Source organism: Portunus trituberculatus, chromosome 50, assembly GCF_017591435.1.
Source record: "Portunus trituberculatus isolate SZX2019 chromosome 50, ASM1759143v1, whole genome shotgun sequence".
Taxonomy (NCBI): domain Eukaryota; kingdom Metazoa; phylum Arthropoda; class Malacostraca; order Decapoda; family Portunidae; genus Portunus; species Portunus trituberculatus.
The window spans coordinates 9086393-9100946 of record NC_059304.1 but is presented as its reverse complement, the minus strand read 5'-3'; the positions used below and the strand labels follow the sequence as shown (position 1 = coordinate 9100946).

Here is a 14554-nt window from a genome sequence, read left to right as displayed (position 1 = left end):
AAGGGTGGGGAGCATGTGAAGAGCAAATGGAAGTGAGAAGGTTGGATGGGGATTAGTGTGTACCGAGATAAGGTGATAGTGAGATGACATACACACACAAAAGAGACGGAAAGCATATGAAAGGAAAATGGAAGGGAGAAGGATGGGTGGAAAATTATGGGGAAGAAGTGATAGTAAGATGACACACAAATCTTCAAAGGATAGGAAAGAGGAAATGTTGGGATGGGTACTGAAGAAGCATCAGTGTTGGGAAAGGCTGCAGAAAAATGATTGGTGATGGAAGGGGAGGTTAATGAGCCGAAGATGTGATCGCCGGATTAAGAAAACACACAAAAAAAAGGCAAGATAACAAAACTCTTCTACGAAAAGAAAGAGGAAGTGTTGAGGAAGAGCACTAGGGGAAGGTTATTGGTGGGAGCGCTGCAGGAAAATACTGTGGGGAATAAGTCATGGGAGTGTTGGAGAGGACGCGAAAGAGGAAGTGTTATGCAAGAAACATTTTTGATGGTAAATGTTGAAAGGTGGCGTATGAAAGGGAAGCTGGCCCGAGAGAGAGAGAGAGAGAGAGAGAGAGAGAGAGAGAGAGAGAGAGAGAGAGAGAGAGAGAGAGAGAGAGAGAGAGAGAGAGAGAGAGAGAGAATGAATATGGCTCTATCAGTGGGAAGCTTATCCTTAATCTCATCCTCTCTTTCTCTCTTTCCCTTTTGTTCTCAACGCCCCTACCAATTACGCACTCTCCTATCATACTATCCCCCTTCTCCCTCTATATCCCTAGGCTCCCTCCGTCAGGCGCTCTCTCTTACAGAATGAGATCAAGACTCAGGAAATTTGGCAGCTGTTTCGAGAGCGACCACTTGTAGATGAGAGAGAGAGAGAGAGAGAGAGAGAGAGAGAGAAAGAACTTGAGATGCGTAAAACGAGACAAAAGAAAAAAAAACTAACGGGATGAAGTTGAGAAAAGGCTGACGAAGGTACGAAACGGGCTGGGATAAGACAGTGGGGCGGGGTAAAATGGGTCAAGGCGGGGCGGGACGGGGCGGAGCGGGGCGGGGCAGAAGATGAGCAGAGAGGGACGAAGTGATGTGAACAACAACGGGAAATTGGGGTAAGGTTGAAAACGAGGTCGGGGTGAGAGGGTGCGTTGTGTGTGGGGTGACGGGTGGGTGGGTGGGTGACGGTGGGTGTTGGGTGGGCTGGATGTTTATATTTCGCGTGAAGAACGTTCTGGATGTATCCCGTGCGCTCTCTCTCTCTCTCTCTCTCTCTCTCTCTCTCTCTCTCTCTCTCTCTCTCTCTCTCTCTCTCTCTCTCCGCCATGTGGTCGCTATCTGCAGCAAAAGAGAGGACGAGAAAAGAGAAATGCAGGAGACTGAATGAAGTTGTGTGTGTGTGTGTGTGTGTGTGTGTGTGTGTGTGTGTGTGTGTGTGTGTGTGTGTGTGTGTGTGTGTGTGTGTCTTTGTGAACCTGTAGAATGAGTCACCTGAACTTTAGTTAGGCGTACCTAAACACACACACACACACACACACACACACACACACACACACACACACACACACACACACACACACACACACACACACACACACACACACACAGAGGTTAACAAGACTCAACACCTGTCGCAGTAATAATTGAGGTGTTGTAGCCACCCTGTCCCTTACACTTGTGGCGGCCAAGTGTAAAACGTGGCGCCACGCTTGGAGGCAACTTGTGTGACCTTTGCCGACACGCAGCGGCACGTACACCATCAGAGAGAGAGAGAGAGAGAGAGAGAGAGAGAGAGAGAGAGAGAGAGAGAGAGAGAGAGAGAGAGAGAAATGAGCCAACAACAAGACTCACCCCCCAACATACGGCGGGGAACAAGGCAGCTTTAATGAGAGATCCTCCCTTTGAACAACCCCCACTCCCCTCCTTCCCCACCACGCCTTCCCTACGCACAACTTCCCCACATCCTCCCTGCCACTTACCCCTCTTCCTTCCCCACCCCGCCTTCCCCCTGCCTCTTCCCACACTTACGCCCCCCGCAACACCCCTAGCCATCCCCCCCACCCTCTGCCTTGTTCACTCGACCGCTATTCTCCACTCTCCCTCTCTCCTCCGCTGCCCACTCGTGTCTCGTGTGCTGTCCTCTCTCTCTCTCTCTCTCTCTCTCTCTCTCTCTCCTCCTACTCAGCCTTCCCACGCTTCCCACTCAAGTGTCTCCTCCTCTCTCTCTCTCTCTCTCTCTCTCTCTCTCTCTCTCTCTCCTCTCTACCGCTTTTTTTCCCTCTTCCTTTCGTATCTTTTTTCCATTTCACATAAAACAAAACACACAAAAATGGGAGAGGGTTCACGTGGAGATCTAATTTTTTTTCCTCGTGGCGGCGGTCAAACATACCTCTTCTATATCCGTTCCCAGGCAAATAAAGTGGCCAGAACAATTAGCGGGGCCAGGTAAATTTACCCTGAGTGTCATTTCGGTAACAATGTCTCTTTTGTCTCTGTTTGGCGGGAAAGGCACAACGAATAGACACATTTTTTTTAATCTTTTTTTTTTCATATCACTAAGAACGCTGATGTTGGTGTAACTAACGGCTTTGCGAGTAGCTACCTGGCCACTTGGGAACTTTAAATTCTTCTGGTATGGCAACACATGCGTCGACTGATAGTTACTTCTGGGGTGTTCCAATGTACGTAGGGGGTGGGTAGGTACGTAGGTAGGTAGGTAGGCAGGTAGGTCGGTGAGTAGGTGGGTGGTGTTTGTGTGGGTAGGTGAATAGGTAAGTAAGTAAGTGAGTGAGTGAGTGAGTGAGTGAGTGAGTAAGTAGGTAGGTAGGCACGTGGGTAGGTAAAGGCAGGTAGGTGTATGAAGATAGGTAAGTGGGAAGGCTGGCGGAGTGTAAATGGAGGCTAGGTGGGTGTTTATCTCAATTAAATACTTCACCTCCGTGTTAAGTGGCTACCTCACACACACCGGTCACTGGCGCTCCTCTGAGGCTGTGGCTGGTGGGTGATGCGAAGGGAATACCAAGCCACTCGTTATGAAAAAGGTAGACATATGATGAGATGAAGTGTGTGAGGAGAGAATATAGATAGGGGAAGTATGATTAAAAAAAAAGGTATAAATAGGATTAATAAAGTTTTAAAAGAGAATAAAAATAGGAGGGTATAAATGTTAAATGATAGAAAATAGGAGAGAAGTGTGTGATAGAAGAGGATATGTTTGTATAAGAGAGAATAGGATAAACAAGATAGGAATATAGGAAAAATGTTAGAGAATACTGGTCCTTTTTCCCATCTCCCTATCTAGCTTGAAGTTTATCCAATTCTCTGGTCCTTTTCCCCCATCTCCCCATCTAGCTTCAAGTTTATCCAGTCTTCAATAAAAAAAAGAAAAAAATGATAATGATACAGACTCCAAAAATAAAGACAAGTTCATCAACCCATCCATAGTTTTAACTTTGCAACAGGGAACATAACAAGCTACAAAACTTTTTTTTTTTTATTTTCGGTTACTGCATTTCATTATACGCTGCAACATCAAACGAAATTTATGAGAGGCTGCGTACAGAACAGAGCCGCAGGACACACACACACACACACACACACACACACACACACACACACACACACACACACAGACAGACAACCACGAATCTTTCATCTCTATTTCCCGACATGTTATTTCTCTATTTCCGAAGCCAAATCATCTACCCTAAATGTTACACCATACGGCAGCAGCATCACCACCCCCAACACACACACACACACACACACACACACACACACACACCTTTTTCAGCTAATTTATTCACCACCACTAGTTTTCCTCGTAACATAGAAAAGTCAATTCCCTTCAAAAAAATATTTAAACTCTCACACTATCACGTAACTCGAGTCCTATTCTGCATCATTTCCACTAATCTTAAGGAGCACTAATTGAAGTGGCACAGGTTTTAAAGATGTTTTTTTTACGGTTCTAGAGACAGATTAACAAGATTTTTAGATTATCAACAGGAGAAACAGTAATGATAACCTGACCAGACATCTTTGGCATTTGAAATTAGTCGTGATGAAAGAATGCAGCGTTTCTGAATTCCAGCTCGAGTCAGTGTGAGGCGTGGGAAGAGAAGCACTTATCTGGCGGGAGAGGGGGATGCGTGGGAGGGGCAGGGCAGGGCAAGGAAGGGCAGGGCAAGGAAAGGCAGGGCGGGGAGCAGGGCGGGGAGCAGGGCGGGGCGCAGAGCTCACCTGAGAACGGGAAGGTGTGTTAGTTAATGATCTTTCACACGTGTTTCAACCAATAATTTAACATTTCAAAATTCTCTCTCTCTCTCTCTCTCTCTCTCTCTCTCTCTCTCTCTGGTCTAAGCTTTATATTTCCCCTGAGAGGCAACTAGAAGACCCTTTTTGGTCTTAATGTCTATAAGTAATGGAGATGTTGGAAAAGATTTGCAGTATGACAGAGAGAGAGAGAGAGAGAGAGAGAGAGAGAGAGAGAGAGAGAGAGAGAGAGAGAGAGAGAGAGAGAGAGAGAGAGAGTGTATAACGCGGAAGAGAAGGCAGATTAGAATATGATAAGAGGTGCGGAGGAGGAGGATGGTGATAAAAAGTTAAGAAGGACAAAGTGTGCGGTGACAATGACGGTGAGGACGAGGGTGGTGGTGATGGTGGTGGTGGTGGTGGTGGTGGTAGAATGTTGGCGAGAACGAGGGGAGAGATAACAGGGGCGCGAGATGAGAGCGAAAAAGATGGTCATTATACATATTGTCTCACTTTCAGCATAATAACCTCACACACACACACACACACACACACACACACACACACACACACACACACACACACACACAACTTTCCTCTCTCCCTCCCTCCATTTTTTTGTTCCTTAATCACCTTCCTGTAACATTTTCTGCCCTCCTTCTCTTGTCTCTCGTCTCTTTTTCTCCTCTGCTTGTCTCCCTTTCATGTCCTCTCTTCCTCACCTCATGGACCTTTCATCCTTCTTTCTCTCCCTTCCTTTTCTCTCTCCAGTCTCCTGCCTCTTTCATGTTCCATCTCCCTCCTCTTATCCACTTTACATTCCCCCTTTCTCTCTCCCTGCCTTCTTCATTCCTTCTCTCGCCTCCTCCATCTGCCTTCCTCACTTCATCCACTCTACATTTCTCTTTCTCTCACTCTTCCTGTCCTTTCATCTTCTCTTATTCACCCCATCCACCTTATATTTCCCTTTCTCTCTACTGCCTCCAGCCTCCTACCTGAGTCTGCACCACTAAGAGACATAAAACGTACACAGACTTATAAATATGTAGATGCACATGTATACATTAAACACACACACACACGTCCCACCGCAGCTGTTGTGTGAAGAGGGAGAGACATGAGCACACACACACACACACACACACACACACACACACACACACACACACACACACACACACACACACACACACAGAGGAGGAGATAAGAAAGGAGATAGTGAGGGAAAAAAGAAAGAGGACTCATATCACCACGTGGGAAGTTATATTTATGAGAGATGAGAGAGGACAGTTTGCGATTAGAGAGAGAGATAGGAGAGGAAGAAAAAGGAGAGAGAGTGGTATACTGTTCCCTCCTCCTCATCCTCCTCCTTTCTCTCTTCACCCTTTCCTTTATTTCTTTGTCTATTTCTGCATAAAAAAAATGCACCTTTGTACCACCCACACCACATGCGTCGCTCGTAAAAGCCGCCACGTCGTATGAATGTAACTTACTGTGATAACCTCTCCACATTTTTTCTCCTCTGAGCGTCATTTCAAGTCCCTGTTTGCTGAGTACTGTTGACGCGCGTGACAACGGTGTGGGTAAATATTACTTTGTTTCTTTATTTGTCATGTGGAGGGCGTGGCTGAGGGCAGTGTTAGGGATAACAGAGAGAGAGGGAGTATGAGATGTTTGTAGAGGGGAAGGGATGAGGAGTGTGGAGGGTGAGAGGACGGACAGTTGAGGGTGTGATGGGTGAGGTAAGCGAAGGAAATATCGGGCGCAGATCTCGTTTAGATTCTAGGGATGGATGTGTCAGAATGGAATGTCGGCCGTCGCCGGGTGACAGGCTGGCAGGGACTCAATGGGACGTCAGCCTCGCTAACGGCTCCCCACTCACGGACTCTTTCTTTCCCGCCCCCGCCCGCGATGTCACCCGGGATTACAAGGTTCAGCGGGCAGAAAATTAGTTATCGTGATTCTCTCTCTCTCTCTCTCTCTCTCTCTCTCTCTCACCTATATTCTTAAAACATTTAGGCCAAAAATACACACAGACCATTTCCAAGAGGTGGTTCATGAGTAACAGAGTCACGCCACGCACACAGCAGGTCGTTGCCGCGGCGTGTTGTGTGCTGCAGTGCGCTGCTGATGTGCAGCACGGCGGCAGCGGGCACGAAGATTGTCTACTCGTGGAGAGTTCCCTGAGAGCATTCAGGACGCAGATTGCACCATTACTAAGCCCTGGGGGAGTGTCTCTGACACGAGGAAGTCTAATTGGATTATCAAAGGAATGCCATAATGACATCATTAATTATTTCAGCGTACCCTGAACAGGCAAGCAATGTTTCATTTATGAAATTAATCTGTAAAGCGTACCAACAAGCAGTCCTCGGGGAGTGATAAGATGGCGGCGCGGCGCCAAATGTTTGCACTGTGCTGTGAGGGCGGCGAGGCAGCACCAGCATAGCGTTGGCTTGGCGATGTCATGAAAGCGAGTCTCAGCCGTGGCATCCACTTCAAACACCGTGGTGATCGACAATGTGCACCTTGGCCGCTGCCTCCTTGGACAGGCTGTGTGGAGGAGGCACGCCTCGAGGAAGGCTACAAAAATACTTGATCTGTTGAACTAACACGAGCTGGAGCAAGATCCACTCACTGGTGAGGATCTTGTGCTGGACAGTGTGCCAAGGAAACACGTGACGTGCAAGTATTGGCTGGCAGGTGTGGCGAGTCTTTGTGGAGTTAAGTGTTGTGTGTCGCAGGGAAAAACGAAGGAAGGAACTGAAGGACAGGATGGAATGAAAGACAAGAAGAATAGAAGAGTAAAGAAAGGAAAATTTGGGGAGAAAGAGAAACATGACAAAGTAATGAGAGAGGAAAGGATTAATGAAGATTATGAGAAAGCAGGACTGAAAGAAGGAGGGAAAGAGGAGACAAGACTTGAAGGAGGGAAATGTATTGTCTGAGAAAAGAAAAAAAATGCAGGAGACAGGAAGGCAGGATTAACGGAACAATGGAGGCTACACTGAATGGATGGAGAGAGGAAAGGAGATGGAAGAAAGATATGACTGAATGGAGGGCGGCGGGATACAGATGGTTTCATTCTAAGGGCATTAGTACACCTGCATATGACCAACACTGACACTCTCTTACTCCATGACTGAGAGCAACATAATGCCATATACAATCAACAGGCTAACTTAATACAAACACAACTACAGGGCCATATGACGCAGAGTGAACTATTTGCCGCTAACACCTTTAAATGCACGACAGGGAATCGGACCCACGTGGGAAAAGCTACACATTAAGAGCTAAAAACGAACCCGGTTAAAAAAAAAAAACATTAATGACTTTTCAAAACTTTCACCGCCTAACTAACTACAAACTCCTCCATGGCCGTCACCGCCGCCGCCGCCGCCACACGATTTTCAGCGACAAGGAAGACTCATTACACGCGCTAAAAAAAAAAAAAAAAGAAAAGAAAGAAAAGAAAAAAAAAGAAAAAAATCTTGCTTAATTAAGGTTCTAACGAGTAGATTTTTTTCAATACACGGCGGCCGATCAACGTAAAAGGCGAGCGGCTGACACAAGCTAATGTGGGGAATGATTGATACACACACACACACACACACACACACACACACACACACACACACACACACACACACACACACACACACATAGCTCACTCACTGCGCTATGTTTTTGATCTTATCCCGGGGCTGTCTAGGTGGGGAGCAGTAAATAAAGTGATATGTTGAAGCTTTTCTAGTGACGCACAATATCCCCTCCCAGTCTCTCTCTCTCTCTCTCTCTCTCTCTCTCTCTCTCTCTCTCTCTCTCTCTCTCTCTCTCTCTCTCTCTCTCTACCAGGTCAATGTAGTGATGCCATGGTTACCTAGTCTTTCTTTCGCGCATGTACACACACACACACACACACACACACACACACACACACACACACACACACACACACACACACGTCCTCACCTCTTCCCTCAGGCTTCTGTGAGGGAACACTGAAAGGGCGAGAACGAGAACGAGAAGACACAGAGGAGGAGAGTGTTAAGTGTGAGATCGGAAGACAGACAGCGAAGTGAAGGGAGGAGGTGAGGGTGGGATGGCGAAAATGAAGGTTGATTGAGTGAAGAAAGGCTGGAAGAAGACGAGAGAGAGAGAGAGAGAGAGAGAGAGAGAGAGAGAGAGAGAGAGAGAGAGAGAGAGAGAGAGAGAGAGTAAAAACAGGCTAAGGATGCTGGTAGAGGAGAGATATGATGAAAAATGGAAAAAAATGGAGAGCTGAGAGAGATAAATAATACGAAAAAACTTATGAAGGGAGACTAGAGAGAGAGAGAGAGAGAAAACTAAGAAATGGAGTGCAGAAGCAAAAATGTAGAGATAGGAAATAAACTGTAGCTGGAAAGGGGAGGAAGATGGATGACATGAAGGAAATGAGGAGAAAGAGGCAGATAGTGATGGGGACGAGATTGGAAAAACTAGTAAAGGAAAAGAGAGGGAAATAGAAGATGTGAGTAAGTGGGGAAAGGATAGTGAGGAAGGGAAGCAGGGGAGCTGAGGGCACTACATGCAAGATATCCTGCCGCAGATGACGTCAGGAAGCCAAATACCCGACGGCGACGAAGATGCGAGAGACTGGTGAAGCTCTCTCTCTCTCTCTCTCTCTCTCTCTCTCTCTCTCTCTCTCTCTCTCTCTTTCTATTCGTAACTGTGAACTATTTTCCATTAACTTCAAAAGATTGCAGTGAACACAATGATGATGATGATGAGGTGGTGGTGGTGGTGGTGGTGGTGGTGGTGGTGATACAATAAATAAACTCTTTACTTCTATCAGAGGCGGCCGTTTTTATCTCAAGACTATCAAAGCCTCAGGTCACGTATTTCGCATAACTACCACCGCCAAAGATAGTAGCAGTAGCAGCAGTAGCAATAGTGCAGGTACTAGTAATAATAATAGCAGCAGTGGTATTAGTAGCAGCAGAAGTGTGTCAACCAGCTGATGTCCCTTACCTCTGTCATCAGGCCCCCAAGTTCCCTCATCTCTCCCTAAATTCCCTCCCCATGTGGTGTTAGGCTTCAGAGCCAGCTGCTGCCCTCGCCCCAAAACCTGCCAACACCAGCCTTCCCTCCTCTCCGTGCTGACGTTTTATCGACTTCCTCACTCAGCCACAGTACAAGGCTAACTCTGAGAAGGGTACGAATAGACACTGTGGTAGTAGTAGTAGTAGTAGTAGTAGTAGTAGTAGTAGTAGTAGTAGTAGTAGTAGTAGTAGTAGTAGGAGGAGGAGGAGGAGGAGGAGGAGGAGGAGGAGGAGGAGGATGAGGAGGAGGAGAGCATATTTTAGGGGGAACGGTCAACTTATCGTGGTGGGCGGTAGTAGTAGTAGTAGTAGTAGTAGTAGTAGTAGTAGTAGTAGTAGTAGTAGTAGTAGTAGTAGTAGGGCATATTTTAGGGGGAACTGTCAACTTATCGTGAGGCGAGTAGTAGTAGTAGTAGTAGTAGTAGTAGTAGTAGTAGTAGTAGTAGTAGTAGTAGTAGTAGTAGTAGTAGTACCGAAACGACTGACAATACGTTTCGAGGAGCGATATGTAACAGTTGACAAAGCGACGCAAGCAAACTGTCAGCATAAAATCACCGCAACTCGGCCATTCATTAAACGCCACCTTCCTCTGCGTAACATTCCCCGACGAGCGTGACCGTACCAAACACTGCGATTAAGGGAGAAGGAAAAATGGCAAACTCATTTAGAACGACGCGATGGCCTCGACCCTGGCGGCGTGATGGATGGCGAGGGAAACCTTCATCAGAGCACCGAGCCTTGTTTTGTTGTGGCCCTTGTTGCCTACTTCCCTCATTCCTCACGTTGTTCATTGATCTCGTGGTTTTTCTTTTTTTATCCATTTCTTGTGTTAGTAATGTACTCTATTCCGACTCCTTCCATCAATTAAGACTGTTCCATTTTGTTCTTTTTAACCCATTCCTTCTCTATTCCATCTTATTGCTCTCCTTCCCTTCGTTCCATTCCGTCTAATTCTATTCCATTCCATCCTAGCTAAACTCCCCCTTCCGTCTCATATTATCTTCTCTCCACAATTTCCTTATTCCGTCTCTTTTCATTCTATTTCACCTTAGTTTCTCCTTCTTCCCGTCTTTTTTCCCCATATATATCACCTCCCGTCATCTACTTCTATTCCATTCCATCCCAGCACCTACCACTCATTAGTTGTCTCATCCTGTCGCATTCCCTTCAACTCCCGTCTCAGTTTGCCTCATTCCGCACCGTTCTATCCCTATTACGTGTTATTCCATCCCTCTAGTCCCGTCTCTTTCAGGTCGGTGCGGTCCGTGGACATAGAACCGCAAAATCGTGTTAGCGGGTGTGGTGGATAGGCGCGAGTAAGTCTTCTTTACAGGTCTGTTTTGCCGCGGCCTCTAAACCTCTCCTCTTTTTTCTTTTTTTTTTCTTTTTCATAACAGAGTGACTTTTGTGTGAGATGAATGTTGTGGTGTTGTTCGTGGTGGTGGTGGTGGTGATAGTGGTAGTAGTACTGCTGGTGATGGTGTCAGTCAGTTTATCTCTCTCTCTCTCTCTCTCTCTCTCTCTCTCTCTCTCTCTCCTATAGTTACAGTGAGCTACAGAAACTAACTAAATTACATAGAAAGGAAGCAAAAAAATATGCAACAACCAATACGAAGGCAGTTATTTTTTTCCGTGAACCGCTAAACGCACGTTGACACGATAAAGGTATGAGGCAAGCAACTTTATGTGGCCGACGTGAAACTAGATAAAGAACAGCATATTGATTCCTTCTGCAACAGTTCCCGTTTTTTTTATATCCTTCGATCATTTCCCACTCGCCTAAAAAGTGGATATTGCAATTCTATTTTACTTCTCCGCCTTTCGTCCACCTTCCAGGCAAACCTGTATTACGAAACGCATCCTGATTCTTTCTCTTGCGCCCTTTTCTCCATTTCCTCCCTTCGATCGTCCACCTCACTCGTAGCTATCAAGAGGGAATACCTAGAAAAGTATATTCCAATTCTCTTTCATCGCTAAACACATTGGTGGAATACAGGTAACAGGTTAGTAATGTTGAAAACACTTTTGTTTATTCATTTGCTTCGATCGTCCTCAGTCTTCACCTTCGAGAGGATTAACTAAAAAAAAATGATGAAAAAAAAAGATATTCTAACTCCCTTTACTTCCTTCCCTCTCCCTCCCCTTCCCTCTGCCCTCGCCTCCCCCCGCCCCACATCCTGGCCTCTTCAGAACCGTTCCCAGCGGCGCCCCTCGCGTGGAATGATTAAAAACACATTAATTCCCAAGGCGTTCCCTTTTGATGCGTTCCCATTCGTCGCCTTCAGGCACGTGGCGCTGATTAAAAATATATTAATTCTCCTTTCGCATTTCCCTCTTGGAAACGTTCGCATTCAAGTCCTCCAAATGAAATGGCAAAATAGAAAAAAACTAAAAAAAATCCCTTTACATTTGCACCTTGTATAAAAGAAAAAACCATAGTACTGACACTCCCATTACTTACTTCCTTTACAAACTTGACGAGACTAAGTGATTACTGTACATAAAGTTTACTAAATCACAAACTCTTCTCTTTCCAAACACATACTCCGATCCCGCACTTCGTATTGCACTATAAGAAATTTACATCTATTTATAGAAGCCACGAAAACTCCCATTATTTACACACTTTACAAAATCCATACTGCTAAGAGATTACGATGTAAAGTTTAACAAATCACAAACTCGTCACTTTTTTCTATTCAAATCCTATCCTTCATACCAAACTATATAAAAAAAAACATGAAACCTCTTTAACTTCGCAAATTATTTTCTTACAACTCCTTCAAATAAAATTAATGAGATATAAACTGATTTCCTTGACATTCACCTGTTCAAGTGGTGGCAGCTCCCCTCCCTTTACCTGGAGTGAAGGCGAGACAGGTGCAAATTGACGCCTTGAAGGGGAGACTGATGGCAGGTGTGCACAGGTGAATGGCGCGGGGCGGGTACGGGGTTACTTCAGGAAATCAAATTGCTGATGGCGGTAATGGAGGAGGAGGAGGAGGAGGAGGAGAAGGAGAAGGAGAAGGAGAAGGAGAAGGAGAAGGAGAAGGAGAAGGAGAAGGAGAAGGAGAAGGAGAAGGAGAAGGAGAAGGAGAAGAAGGAGAAGGAGAAGAAGGAAAAGGAGGAGAAAAAGAAAAAGAAGAAAAGGAGGAGGAGAAAAATAAACAGAGAAGAAGAAGAAGAAGAAGAGAAATAAACACAGACATACAGATGAACCAGCAGACACACACACACAAATAGGCATTTCTCAAGAAGTTTTCTAATTTTAGTCAGATGAAAGAAAAAACACACATACACACTAACACACAAAGACACAAACACACACACAAACACACACACACACACACACACACACACACACACACACACACACACACACACACACACACACACACACACACAAGGCGATCATGAATCAAATGCCTCCCTTCCTTTACCTGCCTCGCCGTGCAAGTCATCAAAAACACACTTTCATTAACGACTCAATTCAATCATGCAACAAGAACAAGAACAAGAACAAGAGCAGAAGCAGCTTTTCAATAAGACACTTACCAAACTAAAGAGAGAGAGAGAGAGAGAGAGAGAGAGAGAGAGAGAGAGAGAGAGAGAGAGAGAGAGAGAGAGAGAGAGAGAGAGAGAGAGAGAGAGAGAGAGAGAGAGAGAGAGAGAGAGAGAGAGAGAGAGAGAGAGAGAGAGAGAGAGAGAGAGAGAGAGAGAGAGAGAGAGAGAGAGAGAGAGAGAGAGAGAGAGAGAGAGAGAGAGAGAGAGAGAGAGAGAGAGAGAGAGAGAGAGAGAGAGAGAGAGAGAGAGAGAGAGAGAGAGAGAGAGAGAGAGAGAGAGAGAGAGAGAGAGAGAGAGAGAGAGAGAGAGAGAGAGAGAGAGAGAGAGAGAGAGAGAGAGAGAGAGAGAGAGAGAGAGAGAGAGAGAGAGAGAGAGAGAGAGAGAGAGAGAGAGAGAGAGAGAGAGAGAGAGAGAGAGAGAGAGAGAGGTAACAAGAAAAATAAGGTAAAAGAAGAGAAAATATCAAATCAAATCAGGGCAAGTTTCTATTTTTAAAAGCCTTCTCTTCCTCATTAGTGTTTGGAGCCTTATTGCATTACGAGTTTGTGAATGTTATTTTGCTCCGCTCTCTTAAACTGTCGCGTAAGGGTTTATCGCGATTCTTAAAGGCACCAACGCGCCTCTCAATCGTGTCGCGCCTGTGAGCTTTAGGAGGCACTGAGGGGAAAGAAATGGCGTGTGTGCTGACAGACAAAGAGTGAGAACAAAAGCAAGAGAGAGAGAGAGAGAGAGAGAGAGAGAGAGAGAGAGAGAGAGAGAGAGAGAGAGAGAGAGAGAGAGAGAGAGAGAGAGAGAGAGAGAGAGAGAGAGAGAGAGAGAGAGAGAGAGAGAGAGAGAGAGAGAGAGAGAGAGAGAGAGAGAGAGGATTGGGTTGTGGTCGATAAACATCCAAATTTAATGATGTTTTGTTGTCTTTCTATATCTTTATCTATCTATCTTATTTGTCTATCCAATTATTGATCCATTTCGTCATCTTTTTATTAATAACTATAAATCAATGTTAATTCATCAACCTAATCATCTTTCCATCCGTCAATCTTAGTAACCTATCCATCCATTTATCTATCAATCAATCTACTAAGTTACTAACCTATCTCTCTCTCCATCCATCCATATATCCATTAATCTACTTACATTCACTTACCTACTTATCTCTCTTTCCATATATCCATTTTATCTACCTATGTCCGTCTGTCCACCCACACAAATCACATTACCTCTCTCTCTCTCTCTCTCTCTCTCTCTCTCTGGTGGCGCGGATCGTCCCTTCCATTCAGCACGCTTGCTTCTCCATCACTGCGGAGTGGATGCGTGAGGGAGTGTTTAGCGTCGCCACTCCCACCTCAATGCACATCAATAGAAGAGCAGCTTACTTGCCTTCTGAGCCTCATCTTTCCTCACTCTGCTCCTTCCCCCTTTCAAAAGACAAGTCCCTTCCCTTCCTCTCTCTCTCTCTCTCATTCCCCTCTCCTTTCCACTCCCATTCCCTTCTCCTATCTCTCCTCGCAAGGCAGCCTCCGACAGTCTCCTCTCCTCTTCCATAACAGCTTCTTGACTCACTCTCTCGTGTCGCTGTCCAATATTTATTACTATGATGATGTAATTTTTTTTCACTTTTCCCAGAAGGGTTATAGAGGAGTGGCCGCCTCTGTGTGTATGTGT

At 45.6% G+C, this 14554-nt stretch overlaps 1 protein-coding gene across 1 annotated transcript in view; it reads left to right on the top strand.

Annotated features, from left to right (window-relative positions):
- The window catches only part of LOC123499873 (cell wall integrity and stress response component 3-like), a 96106-nt gene that overhangs the window by 2720 nt on the left and 78832 nt on the right, over window positions 1-14554 (top strand). The gene's annotated exons all lie outside the window — the stretch shown is intronic.